Below are 21,521 nucleotides of genomic sequence, written 5' to 3' on the forward strand. Positions count from 1 at the left end.
CGTAAGAACGAATCAACGAGAGGCGATGTACATGTTTTTTCGTGTACAATAATGCAAACGCAGTCAGCATCCTTTCAGAAATAAAAAAAAAAAAACACATTAAGCGGAAACGATCGCGGTAAGAATTCAGTACGGAAAAATTGTGTGAAAATTGTCGAAGAATACAATTTTCGAAAATACATTTACTAAACGCTTTCAACCGGAAAGCCATGGCCGAGTGTTTTTTTTTTTTTTTTTTTCATTTTCAAAATCTTGAAAATGGCCTACGTTACTCTTATCGACAATTTAGGGAACTACAAAATCTCAGCGTGGAAGGAATCGTCAGTGTCACTCCGATTTTGTGGATGGTGATGTTCGCTGTCAGAAGCAGCATACATAAGAGTTTCCCTATGAGGTCTTAATTGGAGGGAAAATAGACAAGCAAAATTGACGGTTGAGGGAACGTAGCCCCAAACAGCTCTAGCTATATATACTTGAAGATTCTCAAGTATTTTTTTCCCATATTAATCTACGTGACTACAATAATTAGTGAGTCGCTTGATCAACGAGAGTAGCGTCTGCTAAACGAAAAGGTAGCGTTTGCACAATGGTGCAGTAATTCACCTCCTCGGCTTTAATCGCTTATCAAAGCAGACTGCATGGAAATATAGCAGCTAGAATATGTTAGGAGCTCATATTATCAACGACGTTACCGTAACTGGCGCAAGAAGTATCCTTATCAAGAAAATGAAGCTGAGAACTCGTGAGTTCACAATTTAGTCTATGTAGTGTCATGGTTTGAGAAAAAGAGGCCACACTTCTTCTCCTGGATATTGCTTTCAAGAAGTTACGTTTGTTCACAGCGCGCTTTAATTGCGCAGGTCTGCATTTGATTGAAGGTCTTGGTGGACATGGGAACGAAGGGCTTGTTCTGATCCCTCCCTTTCGGCGAGAAGTATCGAGCACCAAGGTTATTTCTCAGTGCAGAATCTGTGATACCTCTTTGTTGATTGATCAACCGCAAAATATGACAACTATAAACATCACTTTTGGCTAGTTGATACCGTCGCTAATGTGAAGCTTACTACGACCCAGGATTGGCTTTGATGTGCTCTGCGAGATCATCACTGTAGTTATTCTAAAGCCTGAACTCTTACAGTTGGAACCTCGCCTCAGGCAATGCGCACACATGTCCTACAATTAACTTTTGTTATTTAGGACTTGATTTTACGCAGTTACACTATCAGCTGTTGTCAGTCTATCACTGCGGGTTAGATCGTTTCTAGCATACTTGAATATATCTGACAATTATTATTCTAAGAGACTTATACCAGCTTAATAGATATACGTTGGGGCATTCATAATGCATGCATTACCTGTATGATACCTAAGTCTGAAAAAATACATAGAAACACTCAAATGTCAATTCTTGCTAATTCCGAAACCGGTTATAAGCAGACATTTGAACGTATCAAAAAGCATCTAAGCAGCCCTAAAACGGCAATGTTCAATGTACAATCGAGCCAACATAGGATTTCGCGACACCCAAATTTATTGCGAGAAGGCCATGTGTCGGTAACCTATCCTCATGGAAGGTAGCATGTGCAGTACGCAAGCAGTTATGGAAAAACAGTGTATATACAGTAAACCCTTAAATGAAGTGTCTCATTATATAGTATGCTTTAGGGCTTGTTATATTAGTGAAGTATACGCGAACAGAGATTTTTGACACTTCAACTTATTTCATATCTTATTACTAACGGTCACCTTCGTGACTCGTTTCAAAATTCCTATTGGCTCCAGAACGTGACCATCTATGGAAGTTAAAGACTAGTATGTTAATGCACGACAATGATTGCTATTTGCTCGTTTGTAAACCTCAACCTGTGCCTAGCGATACTTTCCAGGTAAAAAAAAAGTGTACGTTTCTTTTTTTTATCAAGTACAACGTAAATCCATATTACCGTACGTTAGAGAGCTGTGCAAGACTCGAGTTAGCATCATCGACTATCCTGGAGACATATAATAGCACTCAGTAATTTCACTCAAGAAGAAGTGATGACCATTACCTTCGACCGTGAGCTGTCCTTCCCTCAGTATCAGAAGAAATCTGCCAGTTTGGAAGGAAAATGCATAATCAAGTACACCGATGTACAAGTTCTCTTTGTATCTGTGTAAAGTGTTTGGCAGAATGGTGGGTAGCCGCTAACCTTGAGGAATGATTGTATAGAAAAAGGAACGTCTATGGAAGAGTGTATTTTCTCTGTTAATTAGGGGCCTTTCAAGGCCAAGAGTCGGCCATAAGGGATACAACACGCCTGCTTCTTAGCCTGTCAGAGATTTTTAGTGCCGTAATTTTTGTTGTAATGCTATGTAATATATATAGTGTGAGTAGAGAATACATTAGCGTCATCAGAATACATCAAGAAGCCGATGTGTGAATCCTAAACAAGATAACTCGAGCCAGTCACAACCTGAAACTCGACGTAAGCATCAATGGATCACTGCTATATAAATGTATTCAAATCATTCATTTTTTAGTACATAAGAGCATATGGAGCAAATGGTCTGTATGTGCTCTATTTTTTTCGACGGGTGTGCCAAAATCGAACTTAAGTTCGAAAATATGGCGAGGATTAGATAAACATCAATTTTTTTGCTGTTATGTATTCATAAGAGAGTTGTTCTTAGCTTGTTTTTACTGCGTTTTGAGTCTGATAGGCTTTGTAAATGATCTTAATCTTGAAAGAGTTTGCATTATACTGTTGTTAGCTAATTGATGTTATGCCACAGTGCCGCTGGTGTCCAAGGCGTCGTTAGACTGCGTGGTAAACAAACGTTTATTCCAAAATCAGCCGACTATAACATAGCATTAAGCTGGTTGGGAAATCCAACAGATATTTCCATAGCGGTACATCCTCTTCCCGCTTAAGTGACTTTTATGCAGTCGATCACTTCCGTATTCCCGTAGTACATTCCGAAAAGCCGACCATCTGCAGGTTTCCATCGCTGTTTATATTGAACATGACTCAAGTCGCACATTGCCATGTTTGCTATACGACAGCAGTACTTATAGAGAGAAGCAACCCTTCTCGTAAATTTTTCTCGTGACCAACTTTATGTAATAGGGTATCCACATAAATAAATGCATACTGAACAAAAGTGTATTTCTACTTACTGCTGAGGCTCTGTTCAGCGCTCCTCTTTGCTATTACCGTCCATAATTGCCCCCTTTCTTTATACTGGGGCATTGATTTAACAGGAATTTTACGAAACCGTACAGTTTTCAATGGAAAAGAATGCAACATTTTTTATCAGAGGACCTTTAAATTTCCCTTCTCCTCTTCTTCATACAAATGGCAGTCCAGATATAGCGGCAAGCGGACTCGTGAATTGGTTTCGCAAACTACTAGTCACTTCATTTTCTCTGCATACTTCAGCCCAACTCTTAACACGATCGGCGACCATCAGAACTGGGCACACAGATACGTACACAGATGTGATAACGGGTGTGTAAACTGAAGGAAGTCCAGTTGATTCTTAAGGACCTAGTTGTGAAGCCCGACGTCTTTTGGTTAAATCGGTGTTTCACCCTCAAACACCCCCATCTAATCCTTGTCTACTGCTACGTAGTAGCAGTATACCTCGCATTCAACTACAGCTTCGTATCTTTCATCGCCATAGGCATACAGACGCAACTCAAACACACAGACACATAGTTATACACGGGCATCTAACCTTCACCTTCGTTTCTTATTCAGTCCCTCTCGTCTACATATACTATATATGTGTAGACAGCCTGCGGGGATGCTATAACCGTCATATTATACGCTCCTTAGTGCATATATTATATTCCTCCCGTGGGCTGTAATGACTCTTTTGTGGAAGTATTGGTGTAGTGTATTTCATGGTCGTCGTCGACGGGGCAGCCGTCTCCCCGCAGCACCACCATCATCACTATTGCCACTACCACTACAACGGAAGGGGCATCATTGTCATCAAAGGTGTGGAAGAGGCACTTGTGGTGTGTAGGCAAGACACTCCGTGTGCGTATCATATGCTTGCCGCACGTACATAGTAGCCTATATGATGAGCTTCCTGCTGAGCTTCTGCAAGCGTAGGAGCAACTATTTTCACTATCCCTCTTTTAGCCCCAGCCTCACCTATTCTAGCCTTGCGTGGCCTTGATCCCTGTTTCCCATTCTATTGTCTTTCTCAGAGTGGTTTTGACTAGAGCTGCCTAAACCCAGTCTGCCTTAAGAGTTGCTCCTTCGTTCTGTCGCGCACGGATGCGCACTCTTACTGCATAATTAGACCACACGCCGTGTAGCCTGTACGAATTCCACCCGCCTATCTACTCGTTGGCTGCGCGCCTCGGCAGAGCAAGCTGTCTAACGTTCTACAGCTCCATATCATGCAATATGCGATAAGGCGTGCTGAGGTGTCGAGGGTATGGAAAGAAGGGGAGGGTTGAGTGTTAGTAACGGCGCGGAAGGGGGTTAAACCTGGCTGTTCATATCATGATATAATACAATCATGTGGTGACGTGGTTTTGCTGCCTATGAGAGTAGCGCCCCGAGATTGTGGACCGATGGCGGTGGTGATAGAGATAAATACATGCGGGGGTCCTTAGACCCATAGAGTCGGTTCCTCACCGGCCAAGCCAGTTCCAAATAGCTTCCCTACAAACAAGCTCTTCTTCGTCGCTGCTGTTTCCCAGCCATGCCGCTGCTGTTTAGTACCTCTGTTTCCCCGTCACCGTCAAATCCCACAACGCTCCTCCATCCGCCATAGCTTCTGGCAGAACGGTTCATGGCTGCCTACTATCCGGTGGCTTCTTATAGATCCCGACAGATGGAACGTCGGGGGGCGGGGGGGGGGACTGTACATGACTCTATGTGGATATCTGTGAATCGTATTCGATGTGCGGATAGCGAAGCTGGAGCACGCTGCCGTACGTGCTTCACGTGCCTGCGTGAGCCGTGTTTCCCAGTGTTGCTGCAGCAGCAGTGACTGTTCTACGAATAGAGTTCCATGGTCCACTGACCTGATCTGGAGATCTCCACCGCTAGCTTCCAACTAACCTACCTAGACACTCCGACCCTGCCTCCATATAACCAGATGTAATATAATACTCTTTGTGAGGCAATGTGGGGCATATTCTAGTGGACAATGCATAAATAGTAATGAGACATACGTGCTAACCTAATATTGGGCAAATCTTTAATGTACCTTGTTTTTGGAGCGGTTACTTTGTTCAAGTCCATTGGAAATGTACGACAGGCTTACGCTGTCTTGACTTTAAATGGCGATGTCCAAAACACTAACAGTCACTTGCTTTATCATACATACAATGTTTAAGCTTAAACTAGCAACCCTAGGCTTTTCGGCAAGAGGTCTTGCCTTTTAAGCTGCCACCCTGATTTTGTGCGAAAATGCAGATACAATTTGTGCTTTAACTGCGCTTTGTACTGATAACATTATTGAGAACCTACTATCATGTGGGTAATCTCCTGCACAGGCTATAATAAACGAAAAATATAAATAGGACACTGTAAGATAAACTACGGTTATGAGTTTGATCCCCTAGCTGTCCGCGGCCGACGAACGAACGATCTGACGTCTAAAATAATATATAATATACACTGGTATTTAAGAGACCAGCCTATTATTACTTTATTTTGTACGACTGCAAAGTGAAGTTGTTTCAGATTTATGCAGACCGAAAGCGACACTAGTGAAGATCAGTCATGAAAAATGGCCTTGAGACAAGAGCACAAGCATAGTTTGGCATAGTTATTAATGATACCATTTTAAAAGACACGTTTTAGAAGCTTAAGCTGATAAATTTATTAGAAACCTAAGCCTTCCGAAATTCCTTCCGATGTCGAGTCATATACAACTATGACTGAACACAATTTTGTTTCATTCATCGGAAAACAGAAGATCTATCCCGAAGCTGCAAAAATGTGAGCATTGTCAGTTTAACATAGAGTTTATACGTGTTAAATGTTAGTCGGTATCGGACAATGTTTACCTAAGCATTAGTATCGCAGCGGTAAATTACCAACTGCTGTAGTATTTCAATACTATTATAGAGCGGGCGGACAGTGTCCATTTACAAAGAGCAGACCTATTAAAGCCCAAAACCTTTGCTAGAAAGAACATATCATCCAAATACATGGCTGGCCAATTGGTGATTATCTTGTCTCTTGACAATCCGTCGGCTTATATCCCACTGCGAGATGCGTTAGATTCGTGGTCGTCGGCCGCTTGACTTCAAAAGGTTTCTATTGTTTTATTATTACTATTATGCCTGTGTGAAGATTTCTTGAGCTATTGCACCACTGCGACGGCTTTCGCGAAGCTCGCACGCGATTACTGAATGCACCGAAATATATGAAGTCGGATTGTGTCTAGATAGGTCAAGCTATTGTGTCTCATGCAGTGAACAGAGTTATTTCGGAGTTAAAGTTCTACCGCGAACAGCGGCCAGATCCGGTGCGTTCCTGGGACACGCAAGGACCCATGTTAAATGCAAAGCTCCTGACACTGCCCGCCACAGAGTCGGGAGGTCTTGAGGTGGCGAATGTCAAGGACAGACCCTCATCTGAACGACATCATCGTTGAATTCGACACAAGAATGGAGGTTCCAAGATATGCAGTCGTCTATGAGATCCTGTGCCGTTTCTTTTATGTGTTGCAAGGGGAACACCGCACTGTTAGGCCAGGCTGAAGCCGCGGTCACGCAGGAATACAGAAGACTTACACAGCGGGCGCTAAAGCGCTTCTACATTGGGCACGGCGTATATTGTTAGATGGGGAAGGTGGTCGCTTGGAGAGAAAATTGCCGAGGGTGCGTACACGAACGTCTGCTCCAATTCACGGAAATCTGCACGTAGAGAGGCGATCTGTTACGGAAAATATAAATGTACATACGCGCACGGCTCAAAGGGAAGACTCAGCAGAGGAAAGAAATTAGGTTGGAGCAAAAAGAACAAGCGTCGCACTGTTGCAGGGAGAATATGAAATAGCTGAATATGACCGGACCTATAGGAAACCTTGATAAATTTTTTAAGCGAGTGTCATCGCAAGTCTGAAAATCTGGCGTTTAGGAAGAAGAATTGGCCGCGAGCGCGGACTGTGCTGTTCAGTGCGTTATCACTCCATTATATATATATATATATGCATGTATATATGTATGTATATATATATATATATGTACTCGTCAGCATGAGACTGCAAACTCGATTTGATTCAAAAATACTTGCCCCTATATGAACAAGTGTTTTCTGAGTGAGGTCCTTGAAGTTGTCTGACGATCGGCGTACTAGATCGTACATAAGTATGATGTCGAGAAACACAAGACTTTGCTTATGTTGTAGGAAATCGCGTTGGTCATATATAAATCATTAATTGACGATAACAGTTCACGTACATAAATATGGCTTAACGATATTAATTGGGTGAATTCCTCTGTTGTGCCGATTCTACTTCGCAGTGGCCTCAAGTTCGTTGTATTAAATCGATATAGGCCAAGCTCAAATATATTGAACAGGGAGCGTAAGTATGATAGGACTCACTGATCGGCAGCTAAAAAACAGACGCTAAACCGCATTCTTAAAAAAAACTGCGTTTTGGATTAAAAATATCTTCGACAAGATCATATTTGTGGGTTCTCCTCATCAATTTTAACGAACGTTGCCATAGATAAAATTCGTTTCATCAGAAGAAACAATTCGTTGGAAGAGGGTAGACACACACATTCCGGTTGCTATAGGTCTCGTGATGCTAGTGGAACCGTCCCAGATCTCTAGAAACCAATCCTTTTACATCGCCTGGGTGTGAAGAATCTCTTGAAGCGAGCTCACAAAGTCGTCCCGATACTCCATGCTATCTACACAGAGAACTATATATAATAACTCCTCGAAATCATTTAGTCATCCGTGCGGCCAAAAAAGACTGACCCCAATTCGATAATTTTTGTCGTTCCGCCAAAGAGCCTACTTTCAGACGGATAGTAGATGTGCAATCCGCAGCTTATCCTTTGACTGCCACGTTGAAGACAATTTGCGAAATAACATACGCCACATAGTAGAAGAAATCTGTGAAGATGTTGGGTGTCGGCATATCGAAAAGGCAAAGCGACAGTCATACAAACAGCATACGTGCCATGGATCGACCTTATGTTCAGTGGGCCCAACTACACTGATTAATCAGTTCGCTGGTATTTTCTCGATGAGTGATACGATTGTCCTCTATGATTAGTGATGAGGAATTCATGATACAGCGCAACCTAGTTGAGCAAAAGTTCACTGTAGAAGCCCTACAGACCTTCTAGAATCGCTAAGGAGAGCGTATACTAAAAGCTGCCCGCTGGTTTGCTAACCAAGACACAAAAAGCAGGAAGTTATACTGAAGGAACAGTATTGATTTTGGAGAGATCGTTCGACGGGGACAGCATACGGTGTTCTGATGGCTGAGATTAAAAAAGCACTCAACAATCAAACGAACCCTCTATAAGCGGTGGTTGATCTCAAACCCGCATTCAATTCTGTACCCAAAAATCTGGGTCTACGTTCCTAGCGTACGTTGGTGTACTATGGAATAAACTCATCCCGCTGCCTATGATCTTACAAGAGAACGATACAGATATTGATAACGAAGCGGTAGGGTTGTCTTGTTCTCTCAAACGACTGGTCTTGCCAGAGTCAATAATCTGAGCTTCCCTCTGCTCTCAATCTTACTTAAAGGCTTTCCTGAAACAAAAGGCCAAAGGAAACTAGTAGCAGTTACCCTCTACGCGGATGACTTGGTAATCCACGATCGTCGCAAGTGCACCAGGATCTGGCTATGTTTTACATGGCGGCAATGAAACTGTAGGGAATAGTCAACCTACTGCTATGAAAATCACGTGCAGAGACAGGATCGCGGCTAGTGGTACACTGTCTCCAGCAGGACTTCTCCTTCGGTACGTTAACATGCCCCTGTATCTCGGGCTAGTCATCTCCATCAGCGATCGCTCCGCACATCGCCAAAAATCTTCGACTGCATTTTGTGCGATAAGCACACCAGGTTGCTTTACTCTCATGACAGAGCTCCGCCTATCCGACCTCAAACTGGCACAGGCAGTGGCTTTCCGGACAAATATAGTTTGGGAGGACCTTACAGTATAAATTGGACTATTCGATTGAGTGAACACCTAATTCTTGAAGTGCATTCTTGGCCTTTATCGTACACCATGGAACCGACTAGTTTACCTCCTTGCAGACAACCTACTGTTTTCTGAACATCTGAGATCTCGTTTCTGAGGTCGTTTCCGAGTGTCTCAGAAGGTGGCAGCAGAAGCTCGCCGAAGTAGATGGTGGATTTTTTTAGCACTAGAACAAAGAGAAACAATGGCTGAAAGGAATCGGGCAAACAAACCGAGACGTAGTCATCCGCTTTGCGGTTTACGTCTTCTCCACGAATTATGTACGGACCGCTGCTTTAATAAACCTAGCGAGGAGTGTATTTGTAATTGATGCAGGGAAACTGTGAGAAGCACCGTGCACGCTGCTGTTTCATCGTGCCGTCGCTCGGGTCTCTTGTGCATTGATCCTGTGATATATATATATATATTCTGTTATTGTGTATTTTTATACAAATATGTTGCTAAATATGTACTATGAAATGTAAATAAAAGAAAAAACGCTATTATATTGTAAATCGCCGTATGGATCGAAACGATTTCAGAGGCTCATGTGAAGGCTACCTCACAATAATAAGGTAATTGTTATTACGTAATTTTTCGATGATAAGACTAGTCCTGCTATTACCTAGTGCGACTGTTAGGTGATTTCGGCCTAGGCTTTCATTTATCTATGCAGCACTATTCGTATGTAACCATACATGCTTTCACATAAGCGAAAACACTGTTAAAAAAGATATATCACTAAATCGATGGGAAGGGTTTTTAGTAGCATGAGTATCCTCAAATCCTACTAGCAAGTCCCAGCTAGCAATAGGAATCCTAGCACGAAGTCTAATAACAAACGAAACCTTAGTATGTTCGTTTGATGGCAAGCTTGATAAAAGCAGATACAGATGTAGGAAATTTCTGGAAACAAGTGTTGTTTGGCGTTGCCAAACCGGGAATTTTTTATTTTATGTTACTATGCACATCGGTTAGAAAATGAAAGAAAGTACAGTTTATTTAAACTTTTACATGCAAGAATTAATCCGTGACTTTCAGCAAAACACTTTGTGCTGCGACCTTATCAGGACACTCAATATCATCCCCAATTGTCTATTTAAATGACAGTATGATTGTGCGGCTTCTATAGTATAATAATTATTTTTTTTTTTTTTATAACAATTCTAAGCTTAGGGCCTAGCAGCACTAGGGCAGATGTATTTAAACTGATCAAGTCTATTTGTTTTGCGCAATTTTTGTATATTTACACGGTCACATTTACGGTCACAAACACAGCCGATGCTTGTACACACAACAAGTTGTTTCAATATATAAATGTATACATAGGTAGATTTCATTGAAGCCACAGACCGGACGTATTGTAATATGTCAAATACAAACACAAACATGCATGTGAAATACTCGATCCGTATTGGCGTAACGTCATAGGCCTCGGACGTATTCGTTTCTTTTATGACTGAAGCAGTATTGGATTCCCATACGAAACTTGGAACGGGTACACAGGCGTATCCAGGAGATATTGTTATTACTGTTGAAATTAAAGCTTTTTCCCCTTGCTTCGAATCCAATCAGGGAACCAAATATTAGCAATATGTCCGTGTATAACAAGCGCGATCTTCTCATGTTCGATCTTCGTGGGAAAAGGCACTGACCTATCATCCGCTCCGGCTACCGACATCTTCGCAATCAATGCGCGATTATATAACATGCGAATAGGTATTGAATATAAACTTGAACGTCAACGTAAATGTCCTTAAAATTAAGCTTTTTTCTATTTGGCGGTCAACTTGTTTCACGATGAACTTGAACGTGAAACTGTAGTACAGTTGCAAAACGATGTTGACTGCAACTTAAGTTTGCTTCTGCTGTAAGCGATTTTGGGCAGAAAAAATAATAACTTGTTTATTTTGTTATCAACCATCTAACTCATAGATGCAGTTGTTAAGGACAGCGGCCAGTGATGAACACAGTCAATGCTTAGCTGTTGGGCGAACGACAGTCATTGCTGAATTGCCAAAATAACACCCATTTCGAAATTGGGTTAAGCATAAATGATATTCATTGCTATTCAGGACTCGATCAGGCAAGCCGCCTTCTAACAAGATTAGCATAATATGAATAGATCGATAAACGCTGAGCCTTTGTCAAGTTCTGTTTCTTTCATCACCACATCGTCCGCAATGCAACTATGAGAGTATTATAGATAACATGAAAGGAAAGATATTGTTTCATTCATCAATCGTTGTATAGTTAGCTGAACGGCAATACGTAATTTACGTGCAATGTTAGATATTTGCATTGAAACATCCCTATTTCCACGTACTCAAGCCGAACAAATGTATATAGCGTGATCTCCAAAACGTCATTTCGTGTTATTTTTCTCTCTCACATATTGGGACTGCACAGAGGGCCATGGCTTAGGTACGTAGTAACTGTACCACGTAAGAGTTTTAAATGGCCATCTCGTATGTTATCATAGTGAGAACTTGAAAGCGTATTCTATATCTGTCTACCACCGCTGTCTCGAAGCAATGCCACACACGTATATAGTTAATACTATTTAATCAATATATTATACATTAGAATTTTAAACCTTTTAATAAGTAGGGGTGTAAGTTTATTTTTTCGCGGCTGTCGTGCTACGCGGTAGGTAATGCTTTTCTTATACGTTATTTTTTAGTGATATGAACTAGATATTAATGAAACGCTATCTACATTGTGTTGCTGGCATCGTACTATATGCCAGACGTACTGTTATAGAATAAAAATTGTCGTCAGGCGTGTCGTCGTAATAGACTCATAATGGGCATGCACTCATCCGCTATTCTTGGTGCCAGAAAAAAGCTAGTTCTATTTAGAATAACGCGTACAAGGGTAAAATACCCTTCTAGAAAAAAAGCTAGTTCTATTTAGAATAACGCGTACAAGGGTAAAATACCCTTCTAAAAAAAAGAAAGAAAGAAAGAAATAAAAAAAGAGATCCACCCGTGTTTTCGACACAGGACTTAACGGTTCTTCTTGACAGATGAATAGTAATTGTTAATTAGGTCATCAATTAGATAAGCTTTAGCAAAGTTGAGACGTCTTGCCCCTTTGTGCTGTTCGAGTCCTTGCATTAGTGGATCTTTTAGCCTACTGTCAGGCCAAAATTTGATTCTGCTGTTTGTATCTAACGTTTTTAAGCAACGCTTTAACTACTTACACGCCTATCAACACCGCTTACTACAAAAACTCACTGCAGCTGAAAAGAAGGAATGATAAATCAGCGCTATAAATCCCTAATCCGCGACGAAGGCTATCTCAGATAAACACTAAAGTTAGAACTGACATTTTTGGCACGTGTTAAAAATCGAGTTTAGATAACTGCTTTTATTCATACGTAACCTTAGAGACAACTTCGGCGAAAAAAGTTTGGATTTAGACAAACTCACCTATGGCTTCCTGTTAAATGTGACTTATTTGCAAAGTTATGACAATGACACACTCTAGAATTTTGTTGCCTACTTCAGCCAAGGCTGGCAGTTGTCGAGAAGTCGGGCTACAAAGGATTGCTCACAATTGTGTGAAAACGATATTTTATCGTGAGTGTAATGTGTTTGTAAATATCTGTCTGAAATATAATTGCACCTTCTGATACCAATGGAAGAACTGTGAAATTAACGACACTAACAGAATATTTATTCTCAAAGCTTGGCATACGTCCTGCTTTTTTGTTTGGTTCCGAACATCATTAAGGCTCGCAGCCTGTTAACAGTGTTGAGGTGGCGCGGTAGTCAACAAAAAAGAATTAGGGAATTCGAAGCGTTACAACTGCCAAACCTTCTTTTTTTTCTATAGCGATGCGATTTTGATGTTCTTCCAAATCATTTTAGATTGACAAGGCAAATCTCGCTTATATCATATATACAGAAAATGGTAAAAAGTCACCGTCGTACTTTATACAGATCTTAACAATGTTTACGTTTACGGTCTTTACATATACATAGTAACTTTTTTATCACTGGAGATAACTTGGAACTACAGTAATCTCCCAAATAAGCGTACCGCGAAGTCGAATATCGGCCGAAGAAAGTCGAAACGACATATGAAGATTTCATTCACGTAGGTTTTTTTCCTTAGACCCCTTGCTCAATATTCCGATGCAGACCTCGTTGAAGGTCAGGGTGCACGTCGTTTAGTTAAGCCACCGCACCTATTTGTTTTTTGAAGAGCCCCCTCCTCCCCGCCCGCGCTTTACGTAGTTATATAATAACACTTCTATAACATTTCCTCGATTTCCAATAAGCCGTCATTATTTGATTTTATATTTAGCACTGTTCCATCTAGGTAAACTGAACTATTATACTGCGCATTCTTATCACGTCGTCTATATCAGCAGAGGTTAGTTTTTCTATATACCATATGGGTATGGTGTGCGATACTGACTAGTTATGAAGCAGGCGTTTACCACCATTTGGTTGAACAAAATGACATTTTTTCTGTCGTGGTTCAAAAGCCGAATTTCCTAATATCAGAGGTAAGAACCTACAGAATCCAGATATACTGTGAAGACGAGGCTTAAGATGAACCGTAGCAATGGTGTATCGCACCATTAAGCGCTTCGTATCAGGCGAAATATCTTGGCTCTGAAAATTATTATAGCGGCTAGGTCTGAATCGATCGCGGTCAGCGCCCGACAAGCATGAAACAGTGCTCAAATAGATCAGAACATACAGCACGATATTGTGAAACGTCCTACTACGCGTCATACGCGAAGCTTGGTCGGGCGAGTTCCGTACATTGAGGTTATTTTGTTATATACATATTAGTAGAATTGAAGACATACCTGTTTGTCCATTTCGTATTAGGGAAACGGTTTGTCATGCATATATATATATCTTGCGCAAATCTGTTATACGAGCAGATCTTAATGATAGAAAACGAAAGCTTCATAGAAAAAGTAGAAGCTTAACCTACGTTCCAGGTGGAGCATATCTACGTATCTTCACAAATAGAAACGATGTTTCAGCAAGCTATGTCGTTTGGGACCCGAACTATTTCAGATTACGTTACTAAACTTGTACGTTACATGAGATTTCCGACAAATGTACGAATAGAATTCTTCTTCAAGTACGTCGAGACGAGCTAAAAAAAACAACACAATAATATTTAAAGCCATACTAAAATGTATTTTATGCAAACCCATTTATGCAATACTTACAAAAAGAAACACGCCTGTGGTGGTCAAAGCGGTAACTTCTAGAACGGTCGTACTGAAGACAAGTGGTAATTGAAGAATTAAACAATTCATATAGAGTATCAGCGATAAGCATTTGAAATACATTGTTATCATTGCGGGACTATTCGATGTATCAATGTGTCATGAATAAGCTCGGAACTTCCACTTTCAACAAGAACGATCCTCTTCACTCTGATCTAGTTTGGCCAATACTAAGCAACAACACCTTGCACTAATACCGGTTAGATTACTGAGACTACCCAATTTATTACCAGTACAATAGAAAAAACGATGATACAAAAGATGCACCGCACTCTTTTACTGCTCCGAACGTAGCTTCTAAATTCTACAGTCCGAATCAACGTTAGACCCCTACCCCGAGCAAAGCTCCCATTTTTTTTCTGCCAGAGCAGAAGTCGGTTCTGGAGAGATTTATCTTTAGTTCGCCTGCCACTCAGATGCTGTGATCGGTCATCCAGCCACCATAAGTTGTATTTAATGTTGTTCGTGCGTATGCCCGGGAACGAACCGGGGATTTTGTTATGGCACGTAGGGAGAAATGATTCTCAGGCGGTGAAACAGAACTGAATACCAACTCAAGCTTCCTTTAGTCCAAAGGTATATCTATATATAGGGTGATCTGTTTAAATTAAGGAAAAATTTATTGCTCTGTTTGTCGTAACGGATATGATCCGCTACCCCTCCTATCTATTGGAAGCCGCTTTTTTGCGGCTTATTATGGCCAAGTGAATCGTGTTTGAGATCAGTCTTTCGGTGCTGCGCCAATTTCTATCACAACCAAAAAGCTTCATTTTTGATACGAAATCGACAATGTAAGTACTTTATGAGGTTTTTAATAATCTAAAAAACGAACGGAAAAATGCTTAATGAAGTTTACATTCAAAGGGCTCGGGAATCCATCAAAATAGCTCAAAAAGCCATTTTGATACACCTAGCTTTTTGATATAGGAATGAACGACCGTTTTAAAGAGGAAAAAAGACCAGTCGGCAATGTTTGGGACTTTTGACCTACTGTCAGCCCAAAATTCAACCCCGTGTGTATTTTTAAATATAGCGTATTTGTATGGTACTCTAATGAATTTAAGCATACCGATGTCCCGTGACGCGCGACTGCTGTTAAGCAGTTACTTGCAGATTAAGGAAGTAATATTTTTAGTAATGAACGGTTTAGATCTCAAAGCTATAAGATAAATATGACCATCAACAATGACATTCTAGCACACATAAAAACGTGCTGACATATCTAATTTTAGTAGCAGTCCCAAAGACAGAGCATCTAAAAATTTTGAACTATATACGAGGCAATAATTATGTACAGGACGTAGTTTAATTAAGTTACATCCAGGATTATTTGCTTTACATATATTTGCAATAGGTTCAACTAAGTATATTCACCGTTCGCCAATGTTGATCGGTAAAATGAGGCACCTGCATACTGATTCAAATGTCAGAACGGAAGTTATCACGATTGAGGTCAAATTGGCAGTGTTCGTAAAAATTTTCCAAGTAAGTTAAATTCTTGAATATGTCTTAGGGGACTAGTGCGTCAACGAATCCTGTCAGTACAGCGTCGTATAGTTGGACTGCTGCGTTTCGTCACCAACAAGCGGGTTAGGCAATATTAGTTTAACTCTTTTAACCTGTTTACTACTATCTCTAGTATTGCGAATAGAAGGTTAAACTGAAAACTCTCTGCCTGGATTGCCTTTCCACCTACCAATTAAGTGGCAAATGGCCGCTCGCCATACCATCGTTCGAGGTCGGCACGCAATCCCACAATAGAAATTCACTGGACCTCGCGTCCGGTTTCTGAGGACTTAAGGTGGCCGTGGCTCCTGGTGTACTACTAGGTGCATCATAACAAGGTACAGCAGACTGCTGCTTATTCTAATGGTAATATTGGAACAGAGAAGACGAAAAAATAGCCAGGCGAACATCAGTGGTACCTTGATTGTGAGTGAGGTAACATGCAAAGCCCTTCAATCGGGAGGAACTAACTTAGCTGAAAAAAAATTGCCGGTCGTCCCGTTAGTTTAGCGGTATAGAAATTGAACCGTCTGACTTTTACATTAACTCTTCTACATGTTTACACAATCGGGCTTTCAGTTCGGTAACGTGCTTCACCAGGAGCTCTTTAATTATTCCTCTACAGCCAGAAAGGCAATCAGAAAAGGGTCTTGTTCAGAAGGAAGCAAAGCTATAACGCAATTCATACTAACCGTTCTTCATAACCATCTTAAGACCATATGAAACAATAGAACTTATCCATTAAGCGTTAAAAATACGCAGCCGAAAAGGAAGCAAGCGGCAGAGGACAGATAAAACTAACCAAAGCCAATTATGAACTACTACTACTACTGCTACTCTTGGACTAAGGACAACGTACCCACCATTTACTCAGATTGCTTGCACAAACCTTCCCTTGCAATATTGTGCTTAATATCTCGAATCATAACCGCATAGCACTTCTGGCAAGAATTTTTTTATGTCTTGTGTAAAAAGCCAAGTGAAGGCACATTTAAGTAAGAATACATTCAGACATAAAGATGAACTTCAATAGCTCGAATATTTGACATTTAAGCACCACTCTTAAGACCTCTTTTACAACTCAAGCAGTAGCGCCAACAGCTAAGAAGAGACCGCAACAAATTCATCATCTGGTTGGCACAGTATGATTCGGGCTTTACTCGTGCGGCACACCATTCAAAGGGATCGAGGCTATGGTAAGATATTTGCTAGTGATTCAATCTTCATCGAGCTACTTCCAAACAACGGACCATTGAGCTGCTACTGCCACCGCTGCAGTTTTAAGGACGTAAACATTCGAAGGCAGGTTGATTGATCAGTGGCATGAGTACGCGTCCTTGGGTAACACTTTTAGAAGTGGCAACAGCAGCACTAGACAGTGCAAAATGGCTCAAGTCAAAGTGGCTGGTTGAAAACTGGGTCGATCCCTGGAGCATGGGCTTGTCCCCTATATCCCAGCACAGGCGGCGGCTTGACGCGACGAAGCGTACTGTAAAGAAAAGGCCCGCATGGGCGTGAACCGGCCTTCAGAGCACTGCCAGAGCGAGAGTGAAAGGACTCCACAAGCATGCTCATCGGAAGGTATTTCCCTTTGACAGCGCAGCCGACAGACAATAGCTGGCAGATTCCCATCATTTCTCCTGCATAGCTGTATAGACGGTCGGTCGTTTTGTTCATGGATTGCGCTGCTTATCTCGACCGGCCTGTCGGTCCTCCTACGTCTGCTCGCTTTCCCATCGTTGTACCTTTCGTTAGTTCGTTTGCACGGCGACAACGGTGACTGTCGCGGTGTTAGTGGTGAACTTATTAACAGGCGCCCTGAGCCAAACGTAACGCACCGTATAGAGCTGTGTGTTCACCCATTTGCGTAGTAGAAATTTGCACTCGCGTTGTTAGTTGCGTTCATAACAGTCGAGTTCGGCCCCCAGTTGAGCCGGCCTGACGCCTTAAGCGCTAAATACTTTAAACCCACACAAGCACTTGACGACACCTTTGGAAGGCTAAGCGAAGTAGCGAAACGGCCATCAACGGCAGCACATATCGTATGTACAGCCCCCGCAGCGGTGTAGCGATTAAACATTACTTTTACCACCTGATGGGCTATACGTTCAGTGCTGCTTAGCGAACTGCGGGCCATTTACCTCGTTCTGCCAAATGCCCCTTGCAGGAAGCACCTTCAGCGGGATTAGTATCAGCAGAAGCGGGAACGTCAGATTGCAGATGTCTCTTTCCTCGGCTAAAATATGAACAAATAAAGGGCGATGTCTGGCCATTCGTTCGTTCATCCGCTGCCGCTGTTTAATTTTCCGTCGCTGCTGATGCCATGATCATCAGCACTGGCGAAGCCAGCTGCAGAAGGACGGCCTTGTCTGTCTTTCAATTTTTCCTGTTTTTCTTCCTGTTCCTCTGCGTCGCACGGCAGCGTTGCAATCGCTGCAGTTGCCGTCATTTGCGCCCCGCTCTGTTGATGGCTACGGTATTATGGGCTCTGGCTCACTTACATAAACTACACAAACAATTTAGCCCATTTGATGTAGAATAACTAAAAAGGCGTAGGGCTCTATGGGCAGGGAATGTGGGGCAAAATAACAAGGGATTGACGGGAACAGGAGTCAGTCGGTCGGTCGCCAGTGGTCAACAGTGGAAGCACAAAAAGGCAGAAGAGGGAGTTGATTCGAGGGTAGAATTCTAGGGAAAGCAGATTACCGAATCATGACCTCAATTGAGGGCATGCTGGTTGAACAGTAACCGCCAGCGCACGATGAGCGAACTTAAACAGCGGACAGCGGCCAATAGAAGGCGATGCTGGATAAATAGAGGTATAAGGGGCGGGGAATTTGCCACAACCTTGATAAAACGGGGCAAGAGACAATGAGGGCTAAGCCTAGGATGACAGGTAGAGTGAAACAGGGGTTAGGTGGACACCAGATAAAGAAGAAGAGGTAAGGAAAAAAAGAAGAAGAAAAAGAAATAATATATAGTAGCAGCGGTAGAAGGCCATCGGCAGTGGCGCACTTAATGCCCAATACTGGGCTGCCCGGTGACCTTTGCCGCTCACCATTCTCCGAAGGAAATCAATATCGCTTTTCCGTCGGAACCGCGAGCCCTTGAAGCTGTGAGTTTTGACCGGTGATACACCGAGAAAACAAAAGGGCGAGACAATCTATCGAGTAATATCACGGTCGAACGCTTTGTCCCTCGAACACACGGTGGAAAAACACCTTGCAACACTTTGACAAAACGCGTAAATTACCGCGACAGTGAGAACATCATTACCCCAGAGTCCCTTCGTCTCATCATCTGATAATCGATGGGTGAGAATGCGGTCGATAGACAACTAGGTGCTAAAGGTTAGATTCGAAGGTGTTGTCCTTACCCTATGATAATTAACATGGCATAGCAACAACACCCTTAATGGCAACGAGGTATCATTGTTATTGTAACATTATACTTAATTTGTATAATATAAACAATAGTGATACTTCAATCAAAGACACTGCCATATACGCATACGCCAAATTTATTATCAAAGATAACAATGCTTTAGCTACGAGGATGCATTTAGAATGAGCCTTTTTCATAATGCTTCTAAAAGGAACTAAGGACATTGTCTGAAGGCTAGATTACGACAATTTCATGACCAAAATCAGGCTGCCGGGTTTTCCTAAAATTTTGAAAATACTTGACGCCAGCCCGCAATGGTAAGAAATAGCAGAATCGGTAGCAAGTAAAGAAATAAATACAAATAAGGACGTACGCTCTAAAAAGTTTACTAAAATCATCGTGTTTATGTTTGTAGAGTGAAAATACTTTGAGGGTCGAAAAATAGGAGGTCAGTCATTAAGCTGATGATTTGAAATATTCCAAAAGCATATAGAAACTGTTTTTCTTTGTAATCATCATTATTTACCGTATAGAGGCATAACGGTCAAAGTTCACGCGGTTTAGCGTGAACCGCTCTTTCCTCGCGCATTATATGGCTTGCAATAAAAAAAAAAGATGCCGAATCTGAATATTAAGTATGAACTTTAAATAGATGGTCGACGAATGTTCATCGAACCAGTGTATTTCAAATGAGAGATAATAACCGTCAGAAGTTTGGTCCAAAAATTACGGCTACGATTCCTTTTGTAATGCTCGTACCTACACCTAACCACAATCCAAGCCCATATCCGTTTCTACCAGTAGTTGTGGCGTACATTACACCTATATGCAAGTTATGTTGGATTGACGGCTTCACCGGCTTCATAACACAACGAAGTGCAAGCTAGCGGACCTAGCCTCTGTAAAGCGACAGAATCCGTTCTAATACAACTGATCTCAGCACCGTTGATGCAGCGCTCTATGGGCATTTGTGCAGCAAGACTGACTGAGCGTAGTTTTAGCTGAATGTTAATATCAACACATGTTCCTCAGTCCGGGAAAAGCCATATAGTCAGGATGTTATCCAGCACATGACCCTATACGAGATATGCTATTTTTTGTTGCAATAATCCCGTGGACCGCTTGGCTTGACAGTTATATGGAAACATCTCTTTCTGGAAATAGCACTTCTAGGTGAAACGTAGAGGCGAACGCCCGTTGCCAGTTTTAAAACACTCGGAAGTAAAACTTCGATAAGATTGATTCAACAAATGTTTGAAAGGTACCGTATTCGTATGCTATCATGTATTATTGACGAATAGGTTTACCGTACAACCGTGAGATAACATTCTCATACAGTTAAAACGGATGCTTATTTCAAAAACACGCCCTAACGTATGTACATGAAGACTTCCATTAGCGAATAAAGCTGCTGAAGCACGTGTCGGTGATGAAAAACGCGCGTTGTCGATTTAACAGCGGGCTTCACAGCGCGTGTCCGCCCAAATTCGCTAGGAAGTTAGTAGATATTGGAGCGTGCTGCAGATGGTTGCTTGGCCTATTCTCCAACGACCTCAGTAACTGGCAGGACACGAGGCAAAGAACTATGCAGCTAAGTCGCGCTACGCTCTACAGTTACAGTAGTCATTCTCCCCACTAACCCCAGCTTTATTTAGGCTTTAAAAGCTACCTTTGTATAAAATTTATGATTGTTGTGAAAGTACAGCTTTGTTTTTGGTCGAGACTTATAAATTGCTGGAAGAGATGCAAAATAGTTTTTTTTTTTTTCAGAAACATAATTAACTTGTACTTTAATGTATTCCCATTTTAGAAACACTTCAGGAACTTGGTTCCTCTGGGCGTTTGAGGTAATATTATGTGACAGGATAAAGTTTTCTCGTGCAATTCTTTAGAACATTTTCAGATGTAAATATTCGTTAATCCAGTATACTTATAATCCATGATACTTTGTTCCTGTTGCTCGGTATTGTGCTCCGACTGTTCCGACAGAAAGAACCAGAGTCAGAACAGAACTTGAGTAACCGGTTTATGAACGTTTCTCAAAGCACCTTTACGGATCATAAGAGAACACCCTAATAACAGTTGCTACAAACAGGTGTTCTTAGGTTTATGTTCAATGTTTATAATGCAGTCGTTATTCTCTTGAGTAAATTAAGCCTCGAAATGCTGCAAAGATGAATGGTTTGTAAGCACACC

General features: G+C 41.6%; 1 protein-coding gene across 3 annotated transcripts in view; it reads right to left on the reverse strand.

The window, feature by feature from the left end:
* The window catches only part of LOC111247454 (potassium channel subfamily K member 18-like), a 54,993-nt gene that overhangs the window by 26,803 nt on the left and 6,669 nt on the right, over positions 1 to 21,521 (reverse strand). The window lies entirely within an intron of this gene.

Source organism: Varroa destructor, unplaced genomic scaffold (genome assembly GCF_002443255.2).
Source record: "Varroa destructor unplaced genomic scaffold, Vdes_3.0 BEIS01000003.1, whole genome shotgun sequence".
Lineage (NCBI taxonomy): Eukaryota > Metazoa > Arthropoda > Arachnida > Mesostigmata > Varroidae > Varroa > Varroa destructor.